The 23,620-nt window shown below is 50.6% G+C and overlaps 1 long non-coding RNA gene across 1 annotated transcript in view; it reads right to left on the bottom strand.

Moving 5' to 3' along the window:
• The window catches only part of LOC110405445, a 39,902-nt gene extending 16,669 nt beyond the window's left edge, over positions 1 to 23,233 (bottom strand). The window contains exon 1 of the long non-coding RNA XR_002442877.1: positions 5,256 to 23,233. This is a non-coding gene — a long non-coding RNA (uncharacterized LOC110405445). The remainder of the gene's footprint in view (positions 1 to 5,255) is intronic.

The raw sequence follows: 23,620 nt of genomic DNA, 5'->3' as shown, positions 1-23,620 counted from the left end.
TGTAAACTCCTTTGTTGTGGTAGAGAGAAGCTCAGAAAAGAGACCTCAGTGCTTTGAAGTGAGCGCTGAAATTATTGCCAAGGACTCATGGCAAAAGATCGTGGGAAAAGACTTCCTATTGATTCTTTTTTTTCTTTTTTTAACTAGTTACTTGCAACTTCCTCATCTTGGCCAAGGACTTGTGACCATTCACTATTGCCTGCTGTTCAGAATAGCTCCTGTATCCATTTCTTATGTACTAGGAGATGCAAGCTACTTGTTCTGGGATTCTAACTCCATTGGGAAAGTTTTCTGTGAAGGCAGCTCTACAGTTCTGATGAGAATGTATATATTTTTTAAACCCCGTAAAGTTTTCACATTTTGGATCTCAATCTCTTATGAGTAACTGGGACATTGCAGTTGGTGCCCAGTACCAGAGGCTGAGAAGCAAAGGTGAGAACACATGCTGAAAGAACTGTAGAACTAATACTGCCCAGCACTGGGGAATATGGGAAGTACTGGCCTCTTATTGAGGATCTTACTAGATTTCCAGTACCTATACATATATTATGGCTCTCTGATAAAGTGGATACCATAATTTACCTCCAAGCAACAACTATTCCCCAGTAATAGAGGGTACAGATCACCTAGAATAAGTCCTTGTAGAGATCTGAAGCCTAAAAGTGGCAGCAAGAATCAGTGGTGCTGAATGTTCATTGAGGAAAGTGGAAGAAATTGTGTTCTTTGGTATGGGAGCATATGAAGGGAATAGCGGGATGGCATCTGAAACCCAGAGACAAATCAGTCCAGGGGAAGAAACTTGTGTCCTTGTGCTTCCTGAGCAAAAAATTCTGGATCCTGTGTCTGACTCAGCCAGTGACATTGGGGAAGTGACCTTGGCCTTATCTATACAGAGACAATCAGGAAAATGAATCTGAATTAACCTTTGCAAATTGAATTAGCTAAACTTCATTAAAATGTCTATGTGGACATTCCTGTTCAGAATTCAAGTAGCCTTCACTTATCCTACCTTACCTCATGTCCAAATAAATGAGAAATCAAACTGAGCTTTTGTCCATTCTGACTAGGACTATCCACAGAACTGTGTTAACAACAATTTAACTAAATGACTGTAAAATCCCACTTTATCTTCCTTCAGACTGATTTTCCCTGGTGGTCTCGTGTCTCTTTGTCTTCCTGCTATGCTATCTGTTGGGACAATAATTCTCTCGAAGAAGCAATTCCAATTATAAAGAATCATAGAATCATTAAGATTGCAAAAGACCTCTAAGATCAAGTCCAACTGCCAGCCATGCCCACTAACCATGTCCCTAAATGCCACATCTGCATGTTTCTGGAACACCTCCTGGGATGGTGACTCCGCCGCTTCCCTGGGCAGCCTGTTCCAATGCCCAACTGCTCTTTCCGGGAAGAAATGTTTCCTAATATCCAACTTGAACCTCCCCTGGAGCAAATGGAGGTCATTGCATCTCATCCTATCCCTGTTACCTGGGAGCAGACGCTGACCCCAGTTTCACCACAAGACACACTGTAGAATCCTAATCCCAAATGTAGGAGAGCAGGCTTCAGCCTCTTTAGGGGCCTGTTAGCAGGATACATAGTGAGAAATTATTTTATTATATTTGCAAGAGGGCAAAAAGTCATGACAGCAGATATACCTTCATGGACCACCTCTTCCAGCATTTGTCAAGCATGTGGGACAGAATCCAACATAGAACAAGGAATACCTGTCTGAGCTCAGATGCAAGAAGGAGGCACACAAGTAGGGGGGGGTGAGCACAGGCAGCCTGTGAAGATTGGAGAGGCATTGCCTGAGTCAATGGGATAAGTTGTGATATTTGCACAGCCAAAACTCCCCTGTGTTGAAACCAGCAACAGAAGTGAAGTGGAAGGAGTAGGCTCCTAGAAGGACACCAGTAGCAGAAGGAGGCTTCGGGACGAGTGGCCCTTGGGCACCTGCTCATGGGCCAGTGCACCTGGTGACCACAGGCCCAGAGCAGCTGAGGTGCTCAAGGCCACCTTTGACTCCATTTTTTTTGCTGAGGTTTGCCCTCAAGCCTGCCAAGTCATGGGTACTAGCAGCAGGGACTGCAGTAGGGAGGCATTACCCGTGCCAGAGACAGACTGGCACAAGGTGGGATGCACTGGGGGTACTGAGGGAGTAGGCCCATGCTGTGGCAGGGATGCTCACTGGTCTCTTTGGGGGTCATAGCAATCAGAGAGGTTCCTGATGAGTGGGAAAAGGCAAGCATCTCACCCAGCTTCGGGCAGAACAAGGAGAGCTTGGTGAGCTGCAGCCTGCCTGGCCTCCCCGCTGTCCTGGGTAGGGGATGGAGGAAACTCCCAGCAGGCACTTCCAAGCACCTGGAGGACAAGAAGGGCATTGGGAACAGCCAGTGGGGATTTACAAAGCGCAAATCACACCTGACCAGCTTGACTATGCTGAACAGTAAGAAAACTGGCTATGTGAATAAGGTGAGGACAGGGGAACAAAGTGGTAATGTTTTTTCTTTCCTGTCATAAAGCTTTCAGTGCATACTCTCCTTATATCCAGACTGGGGAGATATATACTGGACAAACAGAAAATAAGGTGGATGAAAAATAGGATGGACCATTGTGCTCGCAGGGTGGTTAGCAGCAGTACAAGATCCAGTTAGCAACTGGTTCCTACTGGGATCTTTGAGGGGCTGATATTGAGGCCAGCACTGTTTTACAGTTTTGCTGATAGCCTGGATAATTGGACAAAGTGCACTTGCAGGAAGTTTTCAGATGATACTAAAGGAAGTGGAGGGGAAGGAAGCACTTGATACCCAGGAGGCTACAGCTGTTGTTTGGGAGGGATTCAACAGACTGGAGAAACAGGCTGACTGAAAGAAAATTCAGTCCTACACCTGGGATGGCATAACCTCATGGGGGAACAGGACAGGCTATGGGACAGCTGGCTGGAAAGCAGCCTGATAGAAAGCAGCTTTCTGAAAAGGAGCTGAGAGTCCTGGCAAATTAGACATTGAGCAGGAATCAGCATTGTGTCTACAGAAAAAAGGCTAGCTGCACCCTAGTCTGTGCTATCAAGGGTATAGACAGGACACCAAGGACATGGTAATTACTCTTTTTTTTGGCCCTTTTGAGACTGCATCTGAAATACTGGGTCCAGTTTGGGACTTCCCAGTGCAAGAACTGATAGGTTGGAGCAGGTCTGGCAGAGGCCACTGGTATGGTTGGGGGGCAGAGAGCAGCGTTTGTTCCTTCTGGATGAGTGCAAGCAAAAATCTAATTGCTTTCTGCACTTACCTGAAGGAACAGAGATAGAAAGGACTCTTGGAAGTGCAAAGTAGAAGGATGAGAGGCAATTGGTGAGGCTGGAATGTGGGAAAATTCTTGTAGATATGAGGAAAGATGTTTTCACCTTAAGTCAGAAAGCAAGAACAGGGCTGTTGTGTGGGATGGGATGAGCTGTGAGTCAAGGGTGACCTGAGTGAAAACGGTGCTCTAACTGATCAGGGCACAGTCCTGCTGCATCTGGGTTGAGCATGGTGACAGTAACAGGGCTGACCAGCCATCCCGGGCAAGGCCAGATGATGAACCAGGCCCAGGACCCATTCAAGGATTCCAGTCATCATCAGCAGTTTTAAGGGCCAGAGACAGGACTGGAAGCAAGGCTACAGCATCATTCAAGGTCCACACAGAAGACCATACTGGAAACAGGTACACCTGAACAAGGACTGGGCTCAAATTGAGATCCCAGGCCTGTAAGCAGATGCTGGAGGCACCAGGACAGGGCAATTAGGCTCTGTTGCAGCATAAATGTGTCAAACACTGGGACACTGCCTAGAAGGGCTGTGGGAATCTCCATCTGTGGAGGTAATCAACCCTTAGCTGGCCACAGCTCTGATCCCTACTGCCCTGAACTGCTCCATGGTCTGAGCTTTGACATCCCAGACACTGTCCCAGGCTTGCCTGTTGTCCTCACAGGACAGGAATATTCACATCATGATGGCCATTTACTTCAGAATTTGAGTCTGCTCTTCATCATGTTTGGGCACTTTTGGTTAGATATCAGGAAGTACTCCCTCCATTTTTGTATAGTCTGGATAAGTGGAAAAATAGGTATATAAATCTAAGGAATTATTGTTTAAGGAATTATTGGATGGGATCCCCAGGGAAACTGTCCTTACGAACAAAGGAGCTGACAGCTCTTCAAGAACACCTTCCTGAGAACACAAGAGCTCTCCATCCACCAGCAGAAGAAATCAAGCAGAGGAGGCAGGAAATCAGAATGGCTGAGCAAGGGCCATTTGATGGTGGTACAGTTGATATGACAGAAGGAAGAGATGCCATCCAGAGTGACTTGGACAGGCTTGAAAAGTGGGTTCTCATGAACCTAGTGATATTCAACAAGGCCATATGCAAGGTTTTGCACTTGGGTTGAGACAATCTGAAATATAAGTACAGACTGGGAGAAGAACTTCTTGAGAGGAGCCCTGCGGAGAAGGACTTGGGGGTTCTGGTGGATGAAAAGCTGACGCGACCCAGCAGTGTGCACTTGCAGCCTGGAAGGCCAACTGTACTCAGGCTGTGCTGACAGAGGGGTGGCACTGGGCAGGGAGGGGATTGTCCCCCTCTGCTCTGCCCTCATGAGGCCCCACCTGGAGTGCTGCATCCTGGCCCCCTGGCACAAGGAAGAAGTGGAACTGTTGGAGTGGGTCCTTAGGAGGCCATGAAGATGCTTACATGGCTGGAGCACCTCTCCCGTGAAGAGGGGCTGAGGTAGCTGGGCTTGTTCAGCCTGCAAAAGAGAAGGCTCTGGGGAGGCCTCTCTGTGCCCTTCCAGTACTTGAAGCAGGAAACTGGCTTTTTATACGGTCTGATAGTGATAGGACAAAGACAAATGGTTTTAAGCTAAAAGAGAGGAGACTTAGATTAGATATTAGGAGGAAATTCTTCTCCCATGGGGCAGTCAAGCTCTGGCACTGCTGCCCAGAGAGGTGTGAGTGCCCCATTCCTGGAGGTGTCCAGTGCCATGGATGGGCCCTGGGCAGCCTGAGCTGGTGGGGGAAGCCAGCCCATATCAGGGCTAAGGGTGCTATAAGGGCCCTTCCAGCCCAACTGCTCTATGATTCTATGAAATAAGGAAATAAGAATAACTGTAGTCCCATTCTAGATTGATTAATACAATTACTAATCAAGGAATCACTCTGCTCTCCATTCATATGTAAATATGATTGCCAAACGTAATCCTTTGTACTGGCTCATACCTTTCCACTGATGTCTCCATGTACGTCTTCAAAGCTCCAAGGAAGCCTGTGAGATGTCACTGAATCCATCCTTGCTCAAAACTGGGGAGTTTGAGGTCCAGAGAAGCTGAGTAATTAGTTTGGAGACATGACTAGCACAGTGTTAAGCAGATCATTAAAGCATTGAGTACACCTGCATTGAGTACCTGTGTTTCTGCTTCAAGTGCATTTCACTCTGCTTTTTGGAACTGGATGTAGTCCCCTCCCATCGTGTATCCATGAGTTGCCGTAGGCTGGCAGTACATGAAGCAGCAGTAACCCAAGTGAGCCTCAGGGCCCTGCAAATCCGTTCTCTAAGGACACATGGCCTCCTCCTCTGTCTTTGGCAGTTCCTTCTTGTTCATACACTTTCATTTCCCTGGCTGCCCCTGAACCTCTTGCTTCTCCAGTTTGAAGCCCTTTCCTGGGGCCTTTTCAACACAATGTCTGTTAAAATCAGGCATCATTTATGTCATATAATTTATGGCTCTTTTTTTTTTTTTTTTTCAATTTGAGGATATAATAATTATGGAGATCATTGTGTCGATGCTCTACTAGACAATCAGAGAGGCTCAGCCACCGAGCTGCTGGCAGCAGGTGGACTCTGAGCTGCTATCTGCTCCTGTTGCCTGCCAGGATCCCCCACCCCTCCTCAAGCAGATCCGTTGATGGGTTGTTGTGTATTTTTTGTTGTTATTGTTGACTGCTGACATAAAAGAAGCTGAAGCGACACCATTTTAAGCTGAGTATCCAAGGCGACCTCATTAACATCTTTGCAGAGGAGTCCTTTAAAAAACATCAGTCACGTTTGGTGGTGCTAAGTGGAAGAGAAACAGTTCTGTGTTTTCTTGATCAATTGCTTAAAATTCAAGGTCAGGGTGCAGAGCAGGGAGGGCTCCCCGCCAGTCACTGCAGGGTTGCACTGAGTGTTTTTTTGGAAAATAGTGATGCTGTCGTACTGGAGAAAATCCATGTGCTCCCTCAGAGGAGCACTATTGGGAATAAATGCTGGAAGCTGTTCCACTTGAGCAGATGGCTGAAAAACTTTGGCTGAGAAATAAATTGAGTATGACGGTCTGAGGGCCAATCACAGATGGATGAAATTCTAGTGATGTCCCAAATGTCCTGAACATAGAAGGTTCTCTTCTTTCCCCTTTTGTGCTAAAAACCATAGTAGGGTTTTTTATACAGACTGAAAAAATATTGATGGAGTGAGACGCAGAGATAACAATGAGGCTGGGGTTTAATGGCTTCTGGATCAGCATCATGTTCAGGGGAGCCGGGAGATTCTGCCACCTCCAGGTCAGCAGTGGAGGAAGAGCTGATCTTGCATGTGCCTCACCACAGGGGTGGAACTGCTGCTCAGCTTCCACCTCGTGCTCCTCTGGATGCAGCCTGGTGTCCACGTGCAACACCAGGTGTTACAAATACTCCTGCTGAAGGTGAGTCTTGCAGAACGCAAAAGCGGTGATCGTCAGCATCTCCCAGCCCTGCTTCTGAGTAGACTATAGAACCGTGCTCTCAACATGGAGTTAAACTGAGAAGTCACTAGGAAATCCTTGCCTTGGTTTCTCGTCATCTCTGTGTTAGCTACCTTCAACACTTTGTGTCAGATGCCCCTGAAAAAAACATGATTTGAAAGCAGTCTCTACTGCTAGGGGATTAAGTTGTTTTTCAACAAGCATTCAAGGCCAGGCTGGATGGGGCTTTGAGCAACCTGGTCTAGAGGGAGGTGCCTCTGCCTATAGCAGGGGAGTTGGAACTAGATGATCTTAAGGGTCCCTTCCAACCCAAACCATTCTATGATTGTATACCTTCTCACTCAAATTGTGTTTGTGGGTTTTAGCCATTTGCAAAGAATAAGTGAGATCTTGCTAGGAACAAGATCTGTAGCTGAAAACTAGATGATGGAATTCCTATGGTAAGTGGATGTGAAGTCCACTCTGCTTTTGCTGGGAGCAAGACTTCAGCCATCCCAGGGACTTTTTGCAGGCTGAGCCTGCCTTGTGTAATACCCTGCTTGGTGCTACATGAAGATAACAGAGGAGTTTTATGTGCTGGAAAAGCCTCTGTTGTAGAGAGGCACTTTAGCGCTAGACTGGGCCATGCATTTTTATTGTGATCGAGCAGAAAGGGGTAGTCCAGGTTAGGAGATATTTCTTCTATCTGCCCTAAAGGCACAGAGGTTGCTCCCAGGGGACACAGCGGGTGCAAGCAGAGTGGAGAGCTGGCATGCACACCAAGGGCTGCGCTTCACTCCACATCTCATGGGATCGGGGTAGGAGCCCTTGCTGTCTGCATTCAGCATCTAAGTTCTGCGAAACAGATTGTGGCTGTGGTATGACATGACTGGTGGAACCTTTGTGCCACCATGCTCAGAAGCCTGCCTCCAGCTGTGATTAATGCATAGCACAGGTCTGAGCATGGGCATACACTTCTCACTATTTTCTTCAGCCTGCAATAGTTTGTGAGGCTTCCTGACCCACAGGCAAAGTATCTGTGTTCAGTATTCCTCAATGGATTTCTTTTCCATGAAATTGCCTGTGAGTTTGTTCTCCACGGTAAAGTCAGAAATTCGGTTTCTTCATTACAGATACTTTTCTTTACCATTCCCTGATTAACCATACCCCGCCATCACGGTTATTACAGACTGTGGTTGTTACAGTAGTTCCTAGAGACCAGGCCTTACTTGTTAAGTACCATGCAGTACGTGGAAAGATATGATGGAGTAATCAAGCAAAGTCACACCCCCAGGAGGACGACAGTGGGAAGTACCTAGCCAGGCATGTACTGAGCAGCAGGGTTGGGGGGACAAGAGGGAGTGGAGCAGAGAAGGATGGGACAAGGTGAGGGGAGAAGTGGAGCTGGAGACTCAGGCAGATCAAACAGTTTATCATCATCGTAAATAGTAGAGGTGAAAGTTTGTTACTGAATCTCTTCTTCCAGTTCTTACTATGCAAAATGGTCATTGCTTACCATTCTAATGGACCGCTCATCCTTAACATTTGGGGAAAAAAGAACAAGCTAAAAAATAAAACACAGTGGTTGGGTTGTTTGTATAGTTTGGAGCTGACCTCCTATTAAAACGTACCAATTATTGAAACAAATAATATCTTCAGGAAGAGCTGGGAAGATTCCCATGGCTTGGTGCTCCAGGTTATGCTCAGAAGTGACAAGGCTGACTGGGAGGTGCAGCTCCTCTGTACTCCTGTGCACACCACAGCATGGCCAACAGACATGGCCTCATGAGAACTGACTTAGATACAGACACTAGGGGATTTAAGTGGTGACGCTGCCTTCAGCCTACAACACAGCAGACCATGAGCCAGCAAACATGAGATCTGGCACATGAGAAAACACAAGGGGTTGGGAGGGAGGGTGCAGGGGAGACTGAAAAGATCAGTGCAAAAAAAAGCAGGGATCTGCTTGCAAGCTATTCATGGCTCAAAAACTGGAGGCAAAAATTCCCAGGCTGTGCTTCTTCAGCTGGTAGTGCCTCTTTCCATGGCTGCATTCCTCTGCAGAAAGGAGTCCTTCCCACTGCAGGAGGTGCCAGCGCTGCCACTAGCAGGGGGTGGCCCACGTGCCACGTCTCAGCGACACAGCGGCATGATGGCGATGGTGCCACGTGTGTTGGGAGCACTGACCCCAGTGTGACCCAGCACAGCTGACACACAGGAGTGGGGAACCCAGTGTCTTCCCCAGGGGCATGTGAAAGTGAAATGAAGGCGCTCAGTGTAAGAGAGGAATCGTTGGCTTGGGAACGAGAATCTGTCTGACACACAAAGCCCCGAGTGCCTGTTCTGTCTCAAGCTCCCCAAGCCACAGATACCTGTGCAGAAAGAGCTGCCCTTGACGTCCCATCCAAGTGGTTTATGTCGCAGTTACACACCACTGAACATGCTTAGACCTTCATTTAAGAAAAGTGAAAAGCAGGGAGGTGTTGTTCCTGCAATTTCAACTGGGAAATCTGAAGGCAGCAAAGGTTTTCTTCTAGCTCAAGACAGAGACAAGGACTTCCATGCCCAAGATGGAACAGATCAGAAATGCCCGCCGACCCAAACTCAGCAGGGCTCAAGAAAAAGCACTGCTGGGAGAGCTGGGTTTTACCTGTTGTGTCAGGAATCACCTGGGGTTCCAACAGCCAGTTTGACTAAATGAGACCAGACCACCTCGTCTTTCAGCTCCACGGGGCACAGTGCTTCGTGGAAGCAGTTCACAAGGTGCACCAGCAGTGCACAGGACTAAGAGGCACTGATGGCAGAGGGCTGCTGTGCCCATAGATCCAGCAAATTTGCAACAGGGCCAGGAGGTCTGGTGCTGCATCCTAGGTGTGACCCAGTGAACATGTGAGGGAGGGAAAGAACCTAAGGGAACTGCTTAAATCTTGGTCTTCAGTTCAGCACAAACCAGCAGAGTTGTTATTTAGCAGCAGCCACCTTCTTGCTTTACCTCTATTGCGGCTGATGTAGCTTTATGAGCCTCTTGTCTTTGCACAGCCCATCAGGAGGGGCCAGGACCTCCTGCCTCCATGATGGGCATGGGAAACCCAGGGGGGCTCAAGCCCAGCAGGGCCCCCACAGCCTGCCAGACCTTTGGCTTTGTCTGCAGGGCTAGGAAGGGTGTTTCCTCCCTAACAGCCAGAGGAAGCTATCTGGGTGCATCTTGTTGAGCGACCCTTTGCAACAGAGGTCAGCAAAGATACAGAACAAAGACAACAGAAAGCTGCTCCTAAAGAGCTCGTGTGCAAACCCAGGCTGATTCCTCCAGACAAAGCACCCACACCACAAGCCAAGCAGCTAATGTTGGCAGCTCCATCGGGAGCACGCAGCCTGCGGCACTGCGGCAGAGCCCCGCCAGCCCCGCTCCAGCAGCACCGCAATCAATCTTCTCCCGTCGCAGGCTTCGCACCAGTCGATGCTTCCCAATACCTGCAGGCTCAGTAACCTGGCGGTTCGGTGACTGATGCCTAAGGGAGAGATGCTCAATACTGCGCTGCACTCACCTCGCCAATTCTGCTGCCGGTAGTGATAAAACATCCCTCTGGATGATGGGAATCAAGTTAAGCACACGTAAGTCTTTGGTTAATCAGGCCCCCTGTTCTAAACTGTCAAAAAAATGGACCTGGCAGAGACACCCCCCCAATACAGGAGGGGAGCAAAGGGGCAGTGCTGCCCCAGGCTCGTGCCCAAGTCCAGTGTCGGCTGAAGGGCGGTGTGGATGGAGTCGGGGTTTGGTGGTGTGTAACAGCAGCGAGCAGGCCTGTGGGCTGACAGGGAGATGCTCCAGAGAAAAGACTGGGAAGGGGCAGTGAGGGACTGCAGCACTTCTTGCCCTGCTGACACCATCCTGGGAAAGCAGCGAGCGCAGCAGCCTGCAGGAAGCATTACAAAAATCTCCAGCAAAGCTCAGACTGCAGGCGAGCTGCAGCAGCCGCAGCGGCGCTCCTCCAACCACAGATGGATTATTTTGTTTAAATCTCCTTGCAAATCACTTCTAATCAGCAGCTAATTTTTGCTGAGCTCAGGCTCGCAGGTTGCTCAGGAGGGCTGAGCTGCCTGTGGAAGTGTGCAGTCACCTAGCTAGGGCTCGTCTCTTCACAGTCTGCTTTGTAAACTGTCATTATAAATAATAAATCAACAGAGCGCTAATGTAATGAACTCTTTTTGGGATGCTCTAGAGAAAGCCTCCAATTTAAAAGAAAGTCCACTATAAGGAGGACAGAAGTATCTTCAACTATGACAAAATATTCCGTTTCTGTGCCATCATGGCAGAAACTCTGAGAGAAGAATTCAGTTCGCCCATCCAGTTGAATCAGGCCACCATTCTGGTAGGAAAACGTATTAAAATACTGATTGTACACCCATGAAAATCAGAGACCTGCAGTGAGTTTGGCGAGCATTGCTTCCATCAGTGAAGGTAAAAACAACGTACGTCAGTGCTGCTGTGATCACAGCCAATGCTGAACACATGGTAGGGAAGTCATTGCTCCCATGTGCTTTCAAACCGAAGAAGGACCTGAGAGCAATAAATGAATGGGCGCTGAGGGCAGTGGGCAGAACCTGGGCACTGAGCAAGGTGAGGTGTATGGCTTGGCATAAAGTTTTGGGATCACTGAGCAGTTAAAGTAAGCTGAGCGTATACAGAAGAGAACACAGTTCTGGGAGCCTCACCTTCCCTTTCTTTGTGAGTCTATCTTGAGAATCAGAAGCTGGCCTGTGAGATTACAGCAAGAACACAGCCACCCTCAGCATTTCCATGCAAATACAACAGGCTCAGCCAGAAATCAGCGTGAACGCACATGTTATCCATGCTCTTTGTCAGTGGTCCCTTATCACAGCAATTTTCCAGCTGCCAGCATGACCTGGGAACTCACTCCTGGGTGTAAGTTGGTGCCTGTTCTCTCGCAGGTTGGAATGCTTCATGTGACACATAACGGAGCACCAGGCATTTACAAGCAAGCACTGCAGGTCTTCTGGAGCTGAAGCTACCCCAGCTGCCTGCGGGATATATCAGCAGGAGCAGAGTACCAACCTCCCCTCACCAGCTATGGGAATTTTTCCTGTTCCATTTCTCATCCAAACTGGTTCCCACCCAAACTTCTCAAGGCAGCACGCAGCATACTGGGTGCCGGGAGCCTGAGCTACCTGAGCTGTGTGACTGTGAGAAGGAGAAGACTGAGACACACTGTGGACATGCACCAGCACCCAGTGACTGCTTATTTCCTCTCATTTCCTATCCACGTCTCTCATCATCACGTCATCCCACAGCGACCCACAGCTACACTGATGTACAGTGCTGCTCACTACTGTGCACAGGGGAGCGCAGCTGTTGGATCTGTATTCCAGCCTTCCTAGGTGCTGCACAAGACACAAAACACAGCTGGTGTCGGTCTCAGCAGAGCATGCAGTATTCTGCAGAGATACCAAAAGCATGCTCCATCTTCATGAAAGTTTTTAATAGATAGAGTAGCTCTTGTCTATTTAATCAAACGCTGTCTAAATATGCACAGATTCAGTAGAGCAAAACAGGTATCTGCCTGCCTGGGAGTTTGAAATGGCTCCGGGTTACACTTTATTCTTTTATTTAAATTTTTAACAAGCAAGGTGCTCCAGTGTAGCCAAGTTTTGCTGTATTATATTTATACAAAGACTACACGCTGGCCTTGGTCTATGCTGGGAACTCCTGACAAGACAGACGAGCTCTGCCATGGGAACAGCATCCTGACCTGAAGGACAAAGGCCAGCAGTGCTGGCCCTGTGCTCTCATGCACACTGGCTCAGAGGAGAGCCCCTGCTGGCATGAGATGAGACCCCTTCCCCAGCTTGCAGAGGAAGATGGCAGTCCGATGGGATGGATGCTGCTTTGCAGAGATACTATCTGTGCTCTGCTGAACCCTGTGGAGACAGGGAGTGCCCTTGTCCCCTGCAATGTCAGGCCAAACCTGGGCTTGGCTGTGGTCTGCACAAACCCTCCGTGTGACTGTAGAGCAGCTCCAGGCCATTGCACTCTTGCACGTATCTGTTTGAACTGTGGGCTATCTGGTACGGAGATGGAATCGTGCAATGCCTAGGCACTATTTTAACACAGGTTACAGAGGTGTGTGTGCTCTCCTTGAAAATCTGCAGTCGCCCACAGCCACTGAGTACCATTTCCATGGGGTTCTACCACATGGTGATGAGATGTGATGAGAAGAGTTGTTGGTTAGACACTGGCTTTTAGCTGTCCAGCCCAGGTGATGCCAGGACTGCCGATGAAAGCAGCCACCCTAGGCTCAGTGCAGCCTGTGATGACAGACTGTTTTGAAATAAGACTGCTTAACACAGTAACTGTTGGGGCTACCAGTTTTTTGGAGCTTCTGATAAGTTCTCACCAAGGGCATTCAACTACAGGTAAGTGAGTAGCAATGGCCACATGCAACCCCTGGGTCAGATTTATGAGCCTTTCGACACTGCTTGGTTCAAAGGTCTTGGTAGTCACCTCGGAGACATACAATACTATTTTTACCTCCTGCAGAGATGTCTTCATGTGGCTCTTTCTGGGACGAAAGCGCTGGTGATGAAGGCCCTCCCATATCACGCAGTGTGGCATCAAGAGCCCAGCAGTCTGTGCACCAAAGGAGGTGTGCCACTTCCAGCTCTTTGCTCTCTCCAGCACAAGCTGGTATCTGCCTGCCTGGGAGGGCAGAGCTGTCGGGCAGCTCTGTTGTTTGCTGTAGGAATAACTCACAGCAGCACCAGACTGGTGTCCATGCTGCCCCACTCCTGTGCGCTCCCAGGACCTCTCTCAGGAGCTGTCCAATAGATGCTCCCGGTATCTGGCTCTATGGGTGTTCAAAGGAGGGGAGGCTGAGATGTTAGCTCTGTCACGACCTTCAGAGAAAGGGCCTAATTATTCCCAAGCAGGCAGCTGAGTGCTGGGCAGCTGCTAATGAACACTGATAGGGAATGAAATCACCCAGATGCAAATTGCAGAGCTGGCTCAGGAGCGGTGTGATGAAGCTGAGCTTTGCTGGCTGCAGTGCCGTGTTTTTGCCATGGCTGAAACTCTCCAGATTTTTGCCTGTCTCAGATGCAATCCCTTTTTTCCCCATCTCCACCTTCTCCCATGCTGTGTACAGACCAAAGCACCGGGGCCATGGAAGGGAATGGAGCTCAGCTTTATCTCACAGGGACCAGGTGTGTGTCTTTAGGGACAACCCAGCAGCACCAGGGCTGCATCACCATCTGCAGCATCAGCAGCCACTGCCACTGCCTTTTGTTTCAGCTGCGTGGAAAGCAAGCTGCAGTGTCTCTGCAGAACAGGGCAAGCCAACAGTGAGCTGGCACACCACTTCCCACTGCACCAGGCTCGGAGCCCTGGGAGGACTCAGCAGCAGGTGCAGCAGTGCAGAAAAGTCGGGTGGGAGTTATGTGGGAAGAGGTGATGCTGTGAGGAGAGAGGTGGGTCACAGAGGGTGAAAGCAGCCTCTGAGCTGGTGGGGATGCAAAAGGGGCAGTTCTGCTTCCCACGCAGTCACACTGCATCCCTGAAAGCGACGTGCTCTGCTCAGGGGAGCTGTGCCAGGAGCTATGAGTGCAGTCACACCCTGCAGCAGCAAGACCCTCTCTGCACATGATAGTCACCTGCCTGTTGTCGGCATTCCAAAGGAGCTCAGAGAATGCTGTCAGGCTGTCATTCAGTGCCTGCTGTTTGGTTACCTGTCCAATTCTACCTTGCACAAGAAGAAGAAAATATGCAGGGGAGGCTGCAAATCTCAAGCTCCCTAAAGACAAAAATGTCAAAATTCCAGCTGCCCACTCAGCCTGACTTTGGCTGATCTCTGAGTGCCAACCAGAGCAAGTCTCCCGCTTTGAGAGGAAACATGCCTGGTTCAGTGCTAAATAAGATCAGTGGAAGGTTATTTAATATTTTGTTTTCCCAGCATATCCAGTGTGTGTTCTGGCCCTACTCAGGACAAACCTCCCCGGTGCTGTCCTGGAGGCTGAAGCATTTGTCCCCCTCTTGGCTGGTCTGTACAGTGTCTAGTAATGATTTCAGGTTGCTTGAGGGAAAAATATCAGTATGGATAAGATGTACAGTGTTTAAAGATCTAAGCCTGCACTGTCCCTCTATGACAAATGGACTGGGCACTGGTTTGAGGGCAGAACTCCTCACCAGCATGGCACCGCCAGCTCCATGACTTCGCCTCTGCTCTCCCGTGCCTTTCCCAGAGGGCAGCAGGAGGAGGAGGGCTGCAGACAGCCCTCCTGGAAGCAGTCGTCCCTGCAGAACGGCTCCATCTGTCAGAAATGTGCAAGTCCATCAAGGCTCCTACCAGCCTCGATTTTCTCCCATCTTAGAATATACCTGAGACCTGTGAGCAGCAGGATATCGTCAGAGCTCATCTCAGGGATCCCTTGCCTTACCTAGAGGGGCTCCCATCCACCTCATACTTCCTTGGATGTGGCATCCACAGTTTCTCTGGCAACCTGTTCCAGTGCATCATCACCCTTATAGTAAAGAATTTCTTCCTGACATCTAATCTAAATCTGTCCTCTTTTAGTATACAGCAGCTACCCCTTGTTCTCTCAACTACTGTCTCTGACAAATGGGTCCCTTGCCATCATTCCTGTCAGCCCCTTCAGGTACAGGAAGGCTGCTGCAAGGCCTCCCTGGAGCCATCTCCAGGCTGAACAGCCCAACTCTTTCTCACAGGAGAGGTGCTCCAGCCCTCTGACCAACTATGTGGCCTCCTCTCCAACAGCTCTGCATCCTTCTTATGTTGGGGTCCCAGAGCTGAACACAGCAATGAGGTGGGGAATCACGAGTCTGTGAGGGGAGGTATCACCTCCCTCAGCCTGCTAGCTACAACTCCTTTGCTGTAGCCAGGATACAGCTTGCTTTTTGGGATGCTCAGCCACTGCTCAGCCTGTCTAGGTGTCTGGATGGCATCCCATCCCTCAGGCATGTCAACCACACCACACAGCTTAGTGTCATCTTCAGACTGCGGAGGGTACACTCTGCTCCATTATCCAGATTAGTAATGGAAAAGTTAAATAGGATTGGAGCCAGGACTGGCCACTGGGCCACACTGCCAGTTAATGGCTGCCAACTAAGCTTCAGTAGCCACTGATCTCCACACTCTTGGCCCAGCCATTAGCCACTTCCCAGCACACCCCACTGTGTACTCATCCAGCCCCATGTGTCAACACCTTCTCTATGAAGATCCTGTGGGAGACAGTGTCAGTCAAAGGCCTTACGTAAATCCAGGTGTGCAATGTCTGCTGCTCACCCCTCATCTGACAAGCCAGTCCTTTCAGCACAGAAGTGTATCAGGTTGGCTAAGCATTACTCCCCCGCCTTTCCCTTGGCAATGCCGTGCTGACTGCTGATGATGATTTCTTTGTCCTTCTTGTGCTTGGAGATAATTTCCAGGATGAGTTACTCCATTACCTTCCAACATACTGAGTTGAGGCTGACCAGTCTGGAGTTCCCCAGGTCCTCCTTCTTGCACTTCTTGGAGCTACACATCTGCTTTCCTCCATTCATTGGGCTCTTCTCATATTCATCATGATCCACAAAAGATTATTGAGAGTGGCCTCACAATGGTATCTGCCAGCTCCCTCAGCACTAGTATATACACTCCACCAAGGCCCATGTCCAGTTTGACTGAGTGTTCCCTGACCCGATCTTCTTCCACCCAGGGTCAGATTTCCTTGCTTCAGCCTTTCCTTGCGGTCTCTGGAGTCTGGGATTCCCGAAGCTGCGTTGGACCCCTGGATACCCAGCAAGTCCCTTCTTCTTGTTGAGTGTGAAGTCCATCAGAGCTCCTCTCATCATTGGCTCCTCTACCACTTGGAGTAAAAGGGTGTCATCAGCATTCTCCAGGAACCTCCTGCATTGCTTATGTCCTGCAGTGTTGTCCCCCCATGCAGGTATGGGGCATGAATGTGTGAGGCAGCTTCTAGCTGTCTGCAGAGGGCCTCACTCTGTTGTTCCTCCAGGTCTGGTAGCCTGTAGCTGACACGTGCTACAACACTGCCTGTACTGGTCTACTTTTTAATTCTTTCCCAGAAGCTCTGTCAGCTCCTCATCCACCCCCAGGCAGAGCTCCATGTGCTCCAACAGCTTTCTCACATACAGAGTAACATCTCCTCCTCATCTTCCCGGCCTGTCCTTCCTCAGCTGCCCCTATTCCTCTGTTGCAGTCAACTATACATAAGTTAGATGTTTCAAATTTCACTGAAGCATCATTACCAACTGGAGATCTCAGTAAATGTCTTATAATATTTTTTATCTAATATGCAGACTGCAGAAGCGGGAGCGGTATCCCTGGTCAGCCTCTTCCTGCCAGAGGACAGCCAAACTAAATGAGTGGATCAGTTTCTTGAACAATTTCTCTACAGTTCTTATCAATTCAGGGGCAAGATAGCCTTTATTACAGCAAAATGCATCAGGGTTGTTTTTTGCCTAAAACCACCTGTCTTATAGATGTCAGTGCTGTTGTTCTAGGGCATATTTGACAACAACTGTGTTTCCTACAGCTGACCTTAAAATACTACTGTTACTGTGCAGACCTAAAGGAGCTCGATATGCACAGCCTAAGCTCATTTTGGGGCACTGAATGTTGCAAGGATTCAGCCCCGATGACATGGCAGAGTGCATCTATCTCAGCAGTGAGTGGTTTTGCAGCGCCTGGACAGATGCTGATGTAAATGCCCGTTGGAACAGATCGAAGGCAGACTGGGCTTCCCATATCTGAATGAATCCTACATTTTCAGGCATAAGCAGAATGATCAGGAACACTCCTTGATGAAATATGCATGAAAACTAGCAAGGGACATCCCTAAAGATACCAATGACTAGGCAGTTTGGGTGCCCCTCCAATGGTAAAGCCAACGCAGAGGCAAGCTATCTCCTTGCCAAAAACGCTGACCATGTCTTGTTTTTGTTAGGGATAGCCTGATGTTTCCTGGCCATTTCTGAGTGTCATCAGCTCTTGTTTACTAAACATGGCCACAGGGAAAGGCATCCTCTTGAGAAAATGGGGCTGCTTGATCTTGTGGTGATCGTGGGTGAGGGAGGGGTCAGAAGAGACAGTTTACAAAATAATAGGGTCAGAGGTGAAAATGTCCCACTAACTTCCTAAATGAGACTGGGAGACTGCTTCAGCAGGACAGAAATGTTGTCATCCCGAAGAACCTCAGTATTCCTGCAGCTACCAGCAGCTCCGGCACTAACAGCCCGCTAACGCTGTTAGGTGGGCTGCACCTGGATGGTGGGCTGGAGTCAGTTTGGCACAAGCAGACGATGCAGTTGCAAAGGATGTTTACTAGCAACAACCAACTCTTAATGAGACTTGATGCTAGAATTCCCACACCGTTTCCAGCTGGGAAAAAATGTGAAAAAGTCTCGGCTAAAACAAAGACCAGTCTGTCACCAGCACACTGCCTCTGTGCACATCAGCTGGCACTGGTTTGGCTGGAAGCTCTACTTCCACAGCTGCATTCACTCAGTTGAGGTATATTTGGTCATGGAGAAGAGACCATTCTCCTTGCTTGCTTATGAAGATGTGGTGTCAGCATTCCATCGTTGTTTCTCCATATATCTGCCTTGATATTTAATGGACCATGTGACACACGGAGCTGGACACGTGGACTCCTTGGAGCTGGCAGGGCTAGACGGTAAAAATGCTGCTCAGCAATGCATCTCCTTCACCAGCATGGGCCTTAGAGTCTACCCTTAATCAGCTGGAGATGTGTGACAAAGTGTGTTCTGTGACAAAGAAATCCCATTGCATCAGAGAGGTGGCTGCGGGCTCACCATCACTGTGACATCTCCATACCATTTTCCTAGACACAAACAAATAATGGGGGCAGATCTTTCCCGCTTGCATGGTGCTAAGTTGCAGCTCTGGGGCTGGTGGATACCTGGGGGCGGCTGCACAGCTGCAGTGCAGCAGAGTGTCCCGAGAGGAGGCAGCGGAGAAGACCGCAATGATTGCATTGTGATACTGAAGAAGTGTTAGAGCTAATCCATCGCCATCTGTCTTTATTTTGCTAACCCGTTCAGTTGGACGCCACATAAGTGCATTCACAGCAGATGAGCTGGGAGAGTCGTGGCATGGCAGCTCTTGGATTACTGGCATGAAAAGAATCCTTTTGTTCACGAGCCAGGAAGATTAGCTGCTGCCACGTCTGTGTCTGGTTTGTAGGACAAGAAAGAGAAGATGCAGTTCTCTCGCTGCCTTGGCCACTGCTTTGTGGCATCCCAGCTCCAGCTCTTTTCTCACCTCCCTCTTGCTTTATCCTTCCTCTTCTCCTTCCTTCCTGCTCTCTCCTCATCTTGAGCTTTCTCTGCCTTTTCCATCTGCTTCTCTCCTCTCTTGGCATCTTCTCCGCTTCTGCTCGAGCGCACACAGTATCCCTTCTCCTCCTTCCCCGGGTTCAGACGGGCAGCAGAGAAGTTCAGAGCCGCGCAGCTCTCCTGCACCGAGGTGCTTTACCTGCAGCCCCTGCTGCGAGAAAAATTGGCTCGCACCACCTGATCCGAGGCAATTTTGTTCACAGCGGGCGCTGGGGATAAAGCGCGGCGGCGGAGGCGGCTGCGTGGCTCTTAATACGGGGCCGCCGGTGCCGCTGGGTGAGCGCTGCTCTGGGGCCGTGCTGGGAGCAGGGCTGGCCCGCGCCGCGCGTCACCGGCCCGCAGCGCCGCGTGACCCAGTTAGCAGCTCCAGCCGGCTCCAGGCGCGCCGTGACCCGCGGCTCGAGAACCGCTTCCCTCGGCAGGCAGAAAGCCCTCTGCGTCCATTAATTTCCAGAGTGGCGCTCCGGAAGGAAACGTCCTTCCTTTGCCCTTGTGCTGTACCTGCAGGCCGGCCGCAGCGCGGGGAACCCAGCGGGGCCGGTCACAGCACCGTGCGGCTGCGTCCCAGAGGGAGCGGGGGGCGAAGCGCAGAGGTGAGGCAGGGCAAGGAGAAGGGAGCTCCAGCTCTGCACCGCCTGCACGGCTCCTGCTGCCGTGCTGACTTCTGTGGGGGCTGCTCCAAAAGTAATGCCTCCTGTTTTGCGATGCCGGCCCGCACAGGCAGAGGAAGATGTTGGTGGGATGGCAGTAGAGGTTGGACCTTCCACCAATATCCTGTTACGTTTTGTTGCCGTGTGACAGACGGCAGCAGAGGGGCGGTCTGACAGAATGGCGTCTGACGTGGGAATACGTATAAAGCAAAGGTGTGGAATTGAATTCCTCCGTGAGGAAAAAGTGGCACCCACTGACATTCATCAATGGTTGTGAACACTGATGGAGACAACAGTGGATGTGAGCGCGGTGAGGCGGCGGGTGGTGCATTTCAGCGGCAGTGACAGTGGGTGTGGAGCCTACGTACAGAATGTGACGTGCAGGCTCTTGTTTATTGCCGGCAAAAGCGCATAGCTATGGTGGTGTCTGTGTTGAAAAACAGTGTTCTGTAGCTGAGAATTTGCTCCATCAAATAGTGTCATTGTGCTCTTTGTACCTGTTTGTAGTTTCCATGGAAATAAAGAGGCATTACTTTCAGAGCTACATACGTGGGGCTTGGAGGTAAAGAAGTCCACCTGCATGCTTCGGGGGCTGCACAGGCGCTCCCTCACAGAGCTGAAAACTCAACCAAGAGAAAAGATTTCCCAGAAAAGAGTCTCTCAGCGGCGCCTGAAATGGGCACAGGGGATCAGCAATGGTGCTGCCAGGAGCCAAGTGCTCCCTGTCCCCCCACCAGCACAGCTACCTCTGACTTTGAATCCACACCCGTGGAAAAGCTCCATAATCTTCCTGACTGGGGATGAGTTTGGGGTCATATACAGATGGATGGAATGAAATTAATTTTCTGCTTGGGCACTGACTCGTCCTAGGAGAAGTCCTTCATCTCACACTTGGGCTCGCTGGACCATGCAGACCTGTTGGATTTCCTTGTGTGACACTGCAGGGGGCTGTTTGGGCCCTTCACAATCAAATAAAAGTCAGTGATACATAAAAGATGAGAAATGAGAATCCCTGCTCCCTTGCGCATAAGCCCTCCTTGACAAGAACGCAGCCTGAATTTGGCCCCCATGGTTCTCAGAGCTGGTTGGCCTCCAGAGGGTCCCAGTACCCCCAAAGCTCAGCATGGCGGTCAGGCTGAGGGTGCACAGCAGGGCATAATGCTGCCCTGGTGTTTTAGGGTGTTAATAGGGCATTAAGGACCAGGTACCAGCAGCCACCAATGTTTTGTGCAGTGCAGACTGGAAGTGCGTGAGGCCTCCACTCTCATCTGTCCCCATCTCCTGGGAGCCAACATTCCTGACATCTGGCACACCACGTCCCTGCGCTGACTCAGCACTTCAGGTTCAGGGTCCTTCCTGCTCCCCATGGCAGAGCATTCCCATGCGTGGTGGCAGATCTGGCGATCTGGCACGTGGCACACACTGCGTGGGCTGGGGGCAATGAGGTTATGGGGTCCCACTGAAGGAGGTGGGGCACACGGGACCATCGCAGCACCCCAGGGTCAGGTGGGAGCCGGAGGGCTGCCTGCTCTCCGTGACTCAGCAATAATGCTTTGGGTAGTTAACATTTCATTATCATTTTTAAAGGCTAAGTGGCTTTTACCACCTGAGAAGTATATTAATGGCCCCAGTAAAACACTCCCCTGAGTGCCCTAATGCTTCTGTTATATCGATTCATTTCCCCCCTCCCCCTTTTCCTTCATTCTTTTTTGAAACATTTTTTTCTCTGTCCCTGCATGTATTCCCCCATAGTGAAAAACACGTGCTCATTTATGTGGTCCAGACAGGGGAATGATGCTTCTCTCCAACAAACATCACTGCTGAGCCCTCCCCTCCTCACTCGCCTGTTGCTCCTCACAGCAGACAGGAGGCAGATGGAGACAGGTTCCTTCCCAGTCCCTGGGGTGATCAGTTCGAGCCCCGAAGCACCGGGGTGTTGCCTGGGGTGGGTGGTGCTTCCCCTGGGCTGCGTGGTGTCCCTCATGCAGTCCCCAGCCCTCCCATCACCAAGGTGCCACGTTGTCTGCCTCTGCACCAACACAAGTCACCACCCACCCCGTGCAACGCATCACTCATTGCCCAGTAGCTAATGAGTTTAGAGACTCGTTACAGCCAGGGTGGGTTTCTTGCTCTTGCCTTGCGGGAAGCATCACAGCAGAGAGCTGGAAGCATTTTCATTGCTGGGAAGGCGTCCGTGGCACCCCAGTCTCCGCCTGCTGCTGCCCCTGGTTTGGGGCTGGCCAAGTGCAGGGCTCTCCCAGCTCCCTGCTTCTCACACCATCCCTGCATATGTAGCTGAGGCCAGAATCAGCCTCCAGTTGTCCACAGTGTGTCCGTTGCACAGCCATCCAGATGCACGGACTCTGCCTGCCCCTCTCCTGCCTCCCATCTCTGCTTCCTATGCAAGCTGGCAAGTTCTTGGGCCTGAGGGTTTCCGGAGGAGGACCAGAAACTGCTGCCATCCCCATTCCCAGCCAACTTCTGCTCTTTGCCCCCTGCTTCTCCCACCTGTAAGAAGACAGAGGCAGCCAGAGGAAAGGTCTTGGAAGGGCTGTGGGCAGAGCTGGGGACAAAACTCTGGGCTGCTCTTGTGGACTGAGGGGACAGCTTTGCTCCGGTGACATTTGCTAGAAATCCAGGTGCAGGCTGGTTGCATGGGGTGGGAGGCAGCTCACAAATCAAGGCAGCCTCTGTAAATCCAGATTAGAAGTGTTATTTCCACGGGTTAAACTGAATTCTCCAAAGATCCAGCCCCCACGCATGGATGCTGATGGTTGAAAAGGCTGCAGGCAGGCACCTGTGCGTCGAGCAGGAGGCAGATGTCTCCACCCCCAGGTAGATCCTCCCCACCCACAAGCAGGAGCCTCTGCAGCCGGATTTGGTGGCGGCTGTTGCTGCATCCCCCGGTGAAGGGCTCGTCACGTCACCAGAGGCACACACGCTGCTCTGGAGCTCCTCAAGGTAATGGGCCGGGACTGAGCGCTGCTGCGCGGGGCTGGCACGCCGCGGGTCCCTGGCACAGCAGCACGTCCGGCTGGATGGGAGCGGGAGGCTGCGAAAGGAGCTGCTGAGAATCCTTCCCGGTGGAAGGCCCTCATTAAGCATGACACATTCATTATCGGATGAGCTTGGGGATGGAGAGGGATGTTTCTGAAAACCTCAAATATTTTGATGGTTTTTTTTTTTTTTTTTTTTTGCTTGATAGTGTTTTTTTCCTCTCGCAAAACTCTCCCCCCTTCACCCATCTCCATTTCATCAAAAAGGTGGTTTCAGATAAATAAAATGGGAGAACACATAGCATCCCTGGTCTCAGGCTGGCCTAGGGTCAACCAATTGCATTCCTGTGCTGGTGAAGCCAGATCTGAGAGTTGCTTAGCACTGCTCCATGTCCCCACAGAGAGCTGCCAGCCCCACCATGGGCAGACGCCAGGTTCACCCAACTCCAGATGTTCAGCTCCAGATAATGCCACAGAGCGCAGAGCAAAGCTGACCCCACCCCAGGGGGAGGAAGCCGCCCCCCCCCCCAAACCCCTGCGCTGATGCCCATCCCCACAACTCTGATCCCAGCCGGGGGCTGCAGGAAGAACACGAGGCGCCTTTGGACAATGCCGTGTTGAATTTGGCACCAGTGGCACCGAAAGCCATCGTGTCAGAGAACACGTCTGTCATGCAGCTCATTATTTCCAGCCACAAGGCAGGGCTTCTTGCAGGCGATGGGCCCTGGGACACGTTCAGCCCTTGTTTCTGGCTGGGGCAGCAGCCTCCAAGCCAGATTCCAGCTGACTTACCTCAGCGCGCACAGCCGGCACAAGGAGAGCTTTGCACTCCCTCTTTTCCCAGGTTTCCTGC

The sequence above is a fragment of the Numida meleagris genome, chromosome 12, assembly GCF_002078875.1.
Source record: "Numida meleagris isolate 19003 breed g44 Domestic line chromosome 12, NumMel1.0, whole genome shotgun sequence".
NCBI classification, from domain to species: Eukaryota; Metazoa; Chordata; class Aves; order Galliformes; family Numididae; genus Numida; species Numida meleagris.
The sequence above is the reverse complement of the archived record's forward strand: the minus strand, read 5'-3'. Positions and strand labels throughout refer to the sequence as shown.